The sequence below is a fragment of the Cyprinodon tularosa genome, unplaced genomic scaffold (genome assembly GCF_016077235.1).
Source record: "Cyprinodon tularosa strain WSP-4 unplaced genomic scaffold, ASM1607723v1 ctg285, whole genome shotgun sequence".
Lineage (NCBI taxonomy): Eukaryota > Metazoa > Chordata > Actinopteri > Cyprinodontiformes > Cyprinodontidae > Cyprinodon > Cyprinodon tularosa.
The window spans coordinates 696,782-707,748 of record NW_024038991.1 but is presented as its reverse complement, the minus strand read 5'-3'; the positions used below and the strand labels follow the sequence as shown (position 1 = coordinate 707,748).

The window sequence follows — 10,967 nt, the reverse complement described above, 5'->3', positions numbered from 1 at the left end:
ATACATCTGACACAGGAGAATTATAGAGTTAATAGTATTTGGCATGACAGGGAGAGAGAGCGAGGAGCGCAGTGCCGTTCCTGAGTGCAGTCTCATCCTGTTTAGTATTCACTGCTCGCTGCGTCCTGGAGGCCCTGGAGGGCTCACCTGCGCGGAGTCTAGACGCTCTCCATCGCTCAGCGGAAGGACAGCGGCCCCTGGCTGGTCGGTGCTCGCAGGGTAGGGCAGGAGGGAGAGTCCTTTCCAACGCCTGAAGACACCCCGGTGAGTGTGCGGGTTAGGTGGGTGGACTGGTGGGTGGGGCTCAGACTGCTGGGTCGGCTGGGGACGCTCACTGCGCGTCTACCAGCCTCCTGCGGCGCACTTAAAGTAATCACATTACTTAGTAGTCTATTACTTAACTTCCCGCCAAATCGGAACAAATCACCTATAACATCTTTTATCAAATATCACCTACTTTTAAATGTATATATTTTTGTATTTATTGTTTTTCGTCATTTTTATTTTCTGATATCAATAACTACCATTGTCATGTCAGGTTAGGTTAATGACAGAAAAACAAAGACAATTACAGATCATTGATTGCAGGAAGTATAGATGTTATATGTCAGTTCATTACAAAAGGAAAACTGCAGTAACAGCATCATTATCTGTCCTTCTACCTGCCTATCTATCACACCGATCAGTAGCTCTGTGATCTGTCTGCAACCCCTGGAATGGGAGGGTGAAAAAAAAAGAGATCCCCCTCAATGCTTCCCTGTTCCCCCCTCCTGGATAGTTCCCAGCTCCAATCCTCGTCTGCATGCATGCATGTGTGTATGAAGGGTTCACAGCATACAGTCAAAGTGAATGACAGCGAGGCGCAGGGAGGGAGACACTGGACCGCTTCTTCTGCGCGGCTCCTCCATTTGGAAGATTTTTTTATTTGAGCAGAATCCTGCAGAGGGGTAAGTTAAAACGCTCGGAATGAGACTGAACGGGACGGATGCGTCTGTCCCACTTCAGCACTGCGCGCGTGTTGTGTGTGTGTGTGTGTGTGTGGGTATGGAGGGGGTCCTCATGAATTTGGATGAACTGGGAGGTGTGGTGCTGCTGAAGTGAAGATTTGGCTGTTGTGTGTTCTGACTGGGTGGTAAAGTTGAGGGACTACCGTAGGGGGGATGGGCAGAGAGCAAACTTTAACACTTTACACCCAGACTTTTGTCATGCTGCCCCCCTTTTTTTTCAGTGGCGCTACAAAGAGGGGGGTGAGTGGGGGCTATGGCCATCTCCAAAAAAATAATAGAATTCAAAAATAATTTCAAGTTGGATTCATTTTGATGGATTACATTTATTTCTATTGTTATAGAGTGGAATCCGTTTATAGTGGTCACGGATATAGTAATCAAGCGCTTATAGTTTTCAAAAGGTGTTTATAGTACAAATGCTGTTTATAGTAATCAAGTAATCTGCTTATAGTGTTCATTTTGGGCCATTTTGTGAATATAAACATTTTCAAAAATGATTACTAAGTGGATCGAAAGTGATGACAGCACTCCGGTGTCAGAGGCCATGACGGATGAGGACATCATCGTGGGGATATAAGAGCGCTTTGGTGAGGGTACCAGTGCTGCGTGCAGCGGGGAGGGGGAGGAGGATGAAGATGAGACTGTTGTCCCATCCAGAGCTGAGATGAGGAATGCAGTTTGTATTTTAAAGACTGGTCTCCTGCATGTTGGTTTCAAAAACTTTGAGCTTTTACATCGTTTTGAAAAAGAAGTGAACTATGTGTTGGAGAAAACTGTGATCCAGGGAACCATGGATAAATATGAGAAGTGATTTAGCTTTAATTTTCTGTAGCCTATGCAGTTTTCCTCTATGTTGTTCAATGAAACTGTTTGTTTCAAACTTCAGACTTGTTTAAAAAAATGCACCAGGCTACCAGAGTTATGTCTGCACACAGTGTAGTATACTGTAATTAAAGTTGCATGGTACTGTAATATAATTCAGTAAATGTGGAAGCTATCCGTTACATTTCATTTTCCTCATTGAAAACAAAATATAAATGGCATTTAGATGATATTCTGCATAAAAAATAAGTGAAATAACGGTAAATTCGGATAAAGTAATCAACCGCTTATAGTGTTCAAATTGGCTCTGGACCAATGTGATCACTATAAGTGGATTTCACTGTATTTGCATTCTTTGCCTTTTAAGAGTTGTTTTTGAATGTTGTCTCTCTTTGTCCCCAGATGAAGACTGATATGTTTAAGGTTTAGTTGCAAAATGTATAATCATAATTCCCCAAAACGTTTAAAAAAAAATCCACTGGACTTTGTTTCAAAGTTTGAAGACGTTTCACTTCCCATCCAGAAAGCTTTTTCAATTCAAAATGTCAGAAATAGCGTTGAGTTTGAGGTTTTATAGAGTGGACCAAATATAAGCCTTGTTTTGACGTAGAAAACATGCAAACATCCATTCAGAAAATTGGACCCGCCCCTTATGAATGGGGAGTTTGGGTTCTTTGTTACTTGCAATATTGGTCTATGCCTCTGAAAGGGGGGTCGTTGGGGGGAATTGTTGGCCTGGCTGAACAGGCGAGATGTTCTGGCGCCCTGTGTGGGGAGGGGGGTTGCGATGATAGCAGGAAGGAATCAATTCTATTGCCGCATTGTAGCTTTTTGAAAACTGAAACCTGAGTACACCCCCTCTGTTTAAGGTTGGATTTTCTTTCTTAACATAGATGGCTTCCTTCACGCCCCTCTGAAACCACACCAACCAAACCATTATAATCATAATTATTTGGTCAATGGACATCTATTGTAAGTTAACATCTACTCTGATTTCCACACCTGCTCAGGTTGGCAAAAACTAGGATATTCATATTTAAACCCAATCAAGTGGAAAGAAATGAGTTGCATAGGAAATTTAATTATTTTATATACTACTTAGGACTTTTTACTGTTCTGTTTTACCAAAAGCCTTTTATTTGATCAGGGGAGCTGTTCTACTGGGCAAGGATGGGAGCCAAGAGTCAGATGGCAGGCTTACTCACAAATAAACTAAATAAAGTAAACAAAAGATAATATTATTTAATATTAATGTCATAAAAAAAACAGGTAGCTGATACAACTGTTAGCTAAAAGTTATTTGAATATAGCTAATTATTGAAGTCTAACCTGAACAGCTTTCTACAAGCAGTGTAAAACAGAATGAACATATTGAAGGAACCCAGTTTGTATTTAAACTATATATTTTCAGCATTTACTTTTTTTACGTGGGCTTTTACAGTCTGTTTTAAAAGCTCTATTTGCTAGGAAAAATATCTCCCCAGCCTATTTAAACAAATGAATGAAAATCTCTTGTTTTTCTGCATATTTGTTTCCATATCTGTCCTAATGCTTTGTATATCTCTCTCCATCTGAGTTTGACCGTTACCTCTGCTTGCCTCCCAAGCACATTTGACTTCAGTTTGGTTACAAGAAAAGATAAAAGTAATATTTGTGATAACAGGATTTAAAATCATATACAGCAGTTTTTCCTAAATCTACAATCTACACTGTTCCAACAGGACAATTAATCAGGAAAACATCCATATTTTTTAAAAATAAAGTCAAACTATACTTTCCCACAGCCTTTGCTAATAAATAGATGAATATATTAAAATATCCGTGCTTTCTAGATAAAAGGTATAGTGGATAAAATTCTTTCAGGTTTGAGTTTTGGGTCAACATCTTTTCCATTGTCATAACTTACCTACTTTTATCAGTAATCATTCTGCATAAAACTGATATTTACAAGTACTAATATCTACATAAATTGATTAATACGTTTTTTTTAATTGTTATTTATCTATGATTTCACTGAAGACTCCTAGATGATTTACAAAGAAACATAGGGTACCTAGCCATGGGTACCCTTAGTCATCATCATGACTAAGGGTACCCATGGCCACCCCCGGCCCCCCATCTAGTTCCGCCCCTGTTCCTGGCAGCCCACTGCTCCCAAAGGGGATGGGTTAAATGCAGAGGGAACTTTCTATAGTGTGAGATGAATAAAGTTAAATTATATTAATTATCTCATAACTAACAGCTGTTAACTTGAACAAGTTTAAACTTTTTTTGTATACATTAATTTAATGAATAAAAAAACGTATTTTTTAATAAGTTTTTTTAGTTATAGCGAGAATTCTTTTGGTATTTTATATATTTTTATTAAAATTTATTTTTTTTAAGAAGATAAATCCTTTTTATTACTGATGACATCCCATTCGTCACCTGGGAACATTTCTGGAGGGGCCCCTGGTTTATCCCCCCCACAGATCCAATTTCTTTCGCATTCCTGAACTTCCTCGAGAGCAGCCCCGTCCCCGTTGGTCCTCGTGTGCAAAACCACTTCTAATCGCCTAAAATCACAGGGTTCAGTAATAAAGCCGGCTAAGATTTTTGTTTATTTTATTTTGGTATTTTTTTTTCTAAGCCAGTCCCCGTTTATACATTCCTCTCCTGTATGCTCCGCTCTCATCTCGCCATGCCGCGGATCCATCCCTCTGTCTCGCCCACAGTTGTGTCCTGGGATGACCTGTCGATGTCGGTTAAAGATGGAGTGCCAAGATCAGCCGCTAGAAACTCCTCCCCGGTAAAATAAAAAAAAAATTAAAAAAACGGAGAAGGGGAAAAAAGAAGATAGGAAGAAAAAAAGAGTCTGGCAATTTGAAGTTGTGCCCAGTATCGCTTCTGCGTTTGGCAGACATGGCTTCTTCTGAATAATTGAATTGAAGCCGAGATCGGTCGAAGAAGAGTCACACCCCTTTGGCATGTGGATGGTCGTTTGGTGCATGGCGCGTGTTTTGAAGCTGCTTATGGAGAAATGTCTTGGGCCGTGAGTAGTGAGGAAACAGGAAGCGATTCTTGTGGGATGGAAGAGGGAAATAGTGACAATGAAGGTTGGAAGATAGCAACATCAAAAAATGAGAAAAAGCGGAAAAAACAGAGATCAGTTCAAGGGGAATCTAGTTCAGAACAATCCAGTGATGATCATTCCATACATTCCACAGCACAACAAAATGAATTCAAAGTCATATTCAAAGTCGTTAATCAGGCAGACTCTTTTACAAATTGGAATCCGGTTCACTTAACAAAAACCATCAATAAACTTGTCGGAGAAGTCAGAGGTGCCAGAATTCTGTACAGTGGAGACCTGCTAATTAACTGCAGAGACAGCGCCCAGCAAGGCAAAGCAATACGGATCAACAAAATTGACGGGATAAGAGTTCAGTGCAGCCTAATGGAGAACAAAAAGATCAGCAGGGGAGTCATTGGAGGAGTTCCTCTAAAAATTTCTGAAAAAGAGATTCTGGAAAACATAAGCGGTGCAAAAGTAAAAGAAGTAAAACGGTTAAAAACAACAAGAAACGGAGAAAGATCTGACAGTTTATCAGTGCTAATTAAATTTGAGGAAGAGCAATTACCAAGCAAAGTATTCATCGGTTACATAAGCTATAATGTCAAAATCTACAATCCTCCACCATTGAGATGTTTCAAATGCCAAAAATTCGGTCACATTGCAGCAGTTTGTAAAGGGAAACAGAGGTGTGGAAGGTGTGCAGGAGAACATGAGTACGGAAAATGTGGAAAAGAAGCTAAAATAAAATGCTGTAATTGTGGTGGAGAACATACTGCTGCCTATCGCGGCTGTGAAGCAAGCAAAAGGTCTGAGGAAATTAAAAAAATGAAATTTGAGCTCGGAATAACCTACGCTGAAGCTGCAAAAAGGATCCCATCTCAGTCAGAAAAACCCAAACCTACAGTTCAACACACGGCAAATTCCAAACCTCTAGAGAATCAAAAAATTGATGAAGACTCACTTATTGTTAAAAAGACAAATTTTGTTCTTTTCATGGTAGAAGTAATTAATTGTACTGCACAGACAACAAAAAAAACGGAAAAAATCAAAATAATAGTGAAGGCTGCAGAAAAATATCTGGACATTAAAGATTTGAACTGGGAGATGGTTGGAAGTATGATGGGAGGACCGATGGGACCATCAGAAACTGGCAGAGTTAAGATGACCTAGAGTAAATTAAAAATTATATGGGCAAATGTGATTTAGTATTATGTTGGTTTAAGTTACACAGGTTTTTTTTTTTTTTTTTTTTTTTTTTTTTTTTTTTTTTTTTTTTTTTTTTTTTGGGGGGGGGGGGGGGGGGTGAATCGTTTTCTGTTTTCTTGCTTTACTCCATATCAGTTGGTGGCGGTAATGCACAATTCACAAGTCTGCCAACCGCCATAAAACCCCATAAGAAGAAGAAGAAGAAGAAGCCGAGATCATCAGCGACATCTTGGATCAGACTCTCCGGACGCAGTCGGCTGCAGACGGAGGACGTCGCGCAGTGCTGCCGGCACAGAGAGGCGGGGAGAGAACCCCCATTTTTTTACGGTTTGGGATGATTTTTTTAACGTCCCCCTGCCCCTCATGCGACTAAAGAAACGGTGAAGTTGGAACGTTTAAAATAAAGACACACACACACACATATAAAAAAAAAAACAGCAAAAATGTTGAATCCATTCTCCGCTGCTGCGCCCACCTCCTCCCGCTGAATACCGACCCGGGCCAACAAACCCAGCGCTCCCAAATCCTAACCGGGCATTGAGGCTGGCACGCGGCGGGGGCACCGACTGCTTTCTACCCGCCCCGGACTGCCCTCCTTCCCCGCTGCTGGCGGGATTCATCCTCCGAGGTGTCTTCCGGCGAGACTCTGCTTGAATTCCATGTAAGAATAATGAATGAATAACTAATGTGTTTAGAAATGATGAGTGGTCTCTGAAGTTTGAGCTCAGGGGAGGGGGAAGGAGGCTACACCGTAGCCACATCGGTCTGCTTCTTAGACCGTCCTCCAGTATCGGTGCTCTCATCTTTTACTTGCAGCTACAACCGTCTTAAAACAATGAAGCCAATTTTATTTTATGCGTTTAACGACATGTTTGCTACTTTTATGTCAGAAACAGCTTCTTTCTTCTGGCCAGTGTTAGCTTTAGCTTTAGCCTGCTACTTGCTAACAGGATACCTCTAACCTCCCAAAAGTAGTAAACTCTCTGATTTGGCAGTGATTGATGCTGGTACTTGATGCCTAGTAATTAGAATAAAAAACAGCATTCTGATCTAGATACTTTTTCAGTTTCCACATGCAGCACGTGGGAGCTGCATGTTTGCATAAAATACTGCAAGAAGACACTTTATTTGACTCATAAAGGCATGTACAAACAGACTAGAAGACACACATAGTTTTGCATGAGGTCAGAGAAAGTGATGGAGAACATGTTAACTGCAGGGCAAAGGTCAAGGGCTTTGAATTAACTCCCCTTTATGTTTCTTACAAGTTGTTGTGACCTTTCTGACCCATGGCGGATATAGGATATCCATAGGGTAACATCTGTGCCCCTGTGTGTGTGTCTGTGTGTGTGGTAATGAAGGCAGTCAAGCAGTGTGGATGGGGTATGAGAAAAAAAAATACAGACAATACAGAGTTTTAAAGGTTTGAAACGCAAAATTTTTGTCCCAGTTCCCAACATTTTCCTGTAATTAGATCACAGAGAAGGTGCTTCACTATGTATTTATTATGCATCTTCCCTCAAGCACTTATTATTAATGGAAATCTGTTTTATTTAAGGTTGAGTGGTTCTTATATACACACATCTAGCTAAAATAATCATGCAAAACTAGATTTTTTTTTAGTCCCATAGGTCCTGTTAGCATAAACCAAGATGATGACTGTTCAAGTTTATGTTTGTAATTTAATATATTTTAGATGGAGGGCATTCCATGCATCTTTTTTTATGTAAAAAAAAAAAAAAAAAAAAAAAAACGTTCTCAGAGGGCATTTTCGTAACGCACCGCTGGTCACCTGATTAAAAAGTAAAGGCTGCTATATTTTTCCTTGCATGGTGGAAAGGCATATTTGGTTGTAAAGAATGCAGAAAATCATGGCACCCTTTAGTTTTCTCTCCATGCTCTCATAAAAAAGGATTTTGTGTTTTAAAACTTTTAATTGGTAAGCCAGGAGAGTCACATCTGATGAGCAGCTTTCTGCACACTGGCTGGCTGCAAGGGTCAATAGCATGACTATTCAACTAGGCAATATTAGCTGGTTACTCCTGGTACTCTGTAATTAGCATTATATTAAGCCTTTATTCTATAACCGTGTTCAATACTGTGTGTCAGTATGAAAACGATTAATCAACGTAATGGGTGCTGTGCCTGCACAGAAAATAACACGCCCACTTTGTCCAGGAGACATAAGGAAGAGTGTCATCATTTCTGCTCAGTGTTGAGACAGGGTGCCTTTTTTTAAGCACCAAACCTGCAGAATAACATCAACTTTTTTACTTTTTAGCTAATGCCTATGTCTTAAACATGTGTTTTTGGGCTGAGAGAGGTCTCAATCTTTGTTCAGCCTTCCTAAAGAGGAGCCGAATTGATAGGGTGACGACAGAAGTAATAGGGAGACGTCATGATATGGGTGAAACCCACATGGGAGAGGCCATGACACAGTTGAGGCAAGTGTTTTTCTACTGGATTAGAAAAAAATAGTACCAGAGAAAAACAAATATTTTAAACAGGGGTGTCTGGATCAGATATTAAAATCTAAAATTGGTCCAATATTAATAAAAAAAAACAATATTGAATTGTACTGCTTCTAAAATCTCTGATATTGTCATCCTGATAGAAATGAGGTCTGGGCAATTATCTGCTTTGGCAATGTAATCGCATTTGGCAAAATGCCATTTTCAAATCACAGAGGCACTGTTTTTTAATCCCACTATATTTAACAAGAGTAAGACAGGAATTTCTCTCTCCAGTCTTTAGTTGGTGATGAAACAACTGAAGTAGGTTGTCACCTCACAGAAAAATGGAGAAAGTTTAAGCTAGCAGCAGATACATGCATGCAAGTAGAAGTAAACATTTTTTTTTTTCATACAACGGTTACAGTAAAGTCTTGTAACAATGGATTCTGGGCAAGTAAGCTTTCAAAAAACGCTAGTCAGGGGTGAAACATCTGCAAGCTTGGTGTTAGTGAAAAGGAAACTCAAAATAAAATCGCAACTTTGGTTGAAAATAATGGCAATTTAGCATTTTTCCAAAATCGTTCAGCCCTAATAGAAACACCCTGTTTCTGTTGAAATTTCCTGTAACACATTGGTTAATATCACATGGGTCTGTCGTTTTCATACATATTGTTTGCATAATGTTTCTTGAACAAGCCTTTTCTAACATTATACTCTATGAAATAAATATAAAAGCATGCATGAATGGTGTTAATATCGAAACAGATCAATAAAATAATCCATATCGGCCAATACTCAAAGCTGCAAAGTTGGTGTCATATCTGAAATGTAAAAGTTATATTAAGACACGTCTAGTTTTGAAGTGTCGTCATATTCCTGTAGAGCCTAAGGTAATGTTTCATTTATATGTGCATTAAGCTGACTTTTGAAGGCTAAATAAGAAAAACACAGAACCTTAAATAATAAAATACGAACAGTAAGAATAACATCTGGTTCCATGTTGCTAGAATGCAGTTAGAAGATGTTTGTTTTCCATTTTGGTCTAAATACCATGAAAATGGTATTTTATAAAGGGAGCATCTCATCCTAACCCAATCCTTTTTATTATAAACTGTTGACTTTGTGGTGTTTATATTGTGGAAGCCTTTTTTAGTCCTTGGAATACTTAAAAAAAAATGCACTTATTTTTTATGTAACAGCACAGGTAGCGTTTTGGAAAAAATAGTATTAGTTTTTCTGTTTCACGGGTCTCACATTTATGAGGTGAAGATAATCTGACTGAATATTAAATGCAGTTTTCAACTACTTCTGATGCTAAAGCAGTTGGAAGCCTTTTTGCAGCAATTTCCGTCTTTGCTATAGTTTTTGAATTATTTGTTGTTTTCATTATGTTATGGAGCTTTTATTGTAAATGCCATTTCCTAAAAAAAAATAAGGAAAGGGAAATTTGGTGCTTTCTTTGCAAGGGTTGCTGGCCTCCAAATATTACTCCAAGAGTGACAAAAAGGAGCAGGCTGAGTAAATCTAAAAATCAGAGATTCTCAGACCTCTCTTCTCTACACTCATTCTGAAGTTCTTCTGGGGGAAGCAGAGTTTCAGGATCAGTCAAGAGACAGACTGATGTGGAGCAGTCAAAGAGGACAGGGCCAAAGAGAGCCGTCTGACCAGAATGTACTGTCCCTGCCGGACCGAGCTGTACACTCAGCTCCCCTCGACTCCCTCAAGGTATGCCCTGAGGGAAAAGAGGTGAGAGGTAACATAAAACGCAGCAATGGGATGGTTCCAAGTTGAACATCACCACTGACCATAATGCAACACAGATGCCTGTCACGTGTTTTTCAAAAAGGTCTTGATAATCAAAAGTCTTGGGAAAATATTAAATGAACTGAGAAGACATAAAGGCGTGTATCTTGTTACACCCGTCGTAAAAACCATCACAGCGTTCAGAAGAAGAACATCATACCGGCTGTTTAACATAGTGGTGGTGGTGTGTGGCCTGTGGAAGCTTTGCAGCTTTAGGATTTAAACTACTTTCCAGCTGGCATAAATTCTGCTCTCAACTAGGAAATAGCTATAAGAGAATGTCTGCTAATTGAGTTTTGACCTGAAGCTGAAGGCCTTAGGTTATTCAGCAGTTGCTTAGTTTATTCCCCGCACTCTGCTTCTGTTCTGGTCCACAGCCTTCTCACCTCCCGCATCGATTACTGCAACTCTCTTTTCGGTCTTCATAAATCTCTTCATAAAATTCAGTTGGTCCAGAATTCAGTAGCTCGTTTAATTATCGAAACCCTTACTTTCCATCGCATCACCCCACTCCTAAAGGAGTTTCACTGACCTCCTGTCCAGCTTCAGTATCCTGTTCAAGATCCTCCTGTTTGCTTTCAAGGTCGTCCCTAATCTTGCTCCCACATGCCTCTCAACTCT

At 39.6% G+C, this 10,967-nt stretch overlaps 1 protein-coding gene across 2 annotated transcripts in view; it reads left to right on the top strand.

Annotated features, from left to right (window-relative positions):
• Positions 1-860: 860 nt before the first annotated feature.
• nacc1b (nucleus accumbens associated 1, BEN and BTB (POZ) domain containing b) overlaps positions 861-10,967 on the top strand; it is a 30,061-nt gene continuing 19,954 nt past the window's right edge. The window contains exon 1 of one of the 2 annotated variants that reach the window (XM_038290625.1): positions 861-947. The gene's annotated coding sequence lies outside the window, so the exon portion shown is untranslated. Of the gene's footprint in view, positions 948-6,352; positions 6,752-10,967 lie in introns of those variants that run through there. The other variant, XM_038290627.1, reaches the window with a different exon arrangement.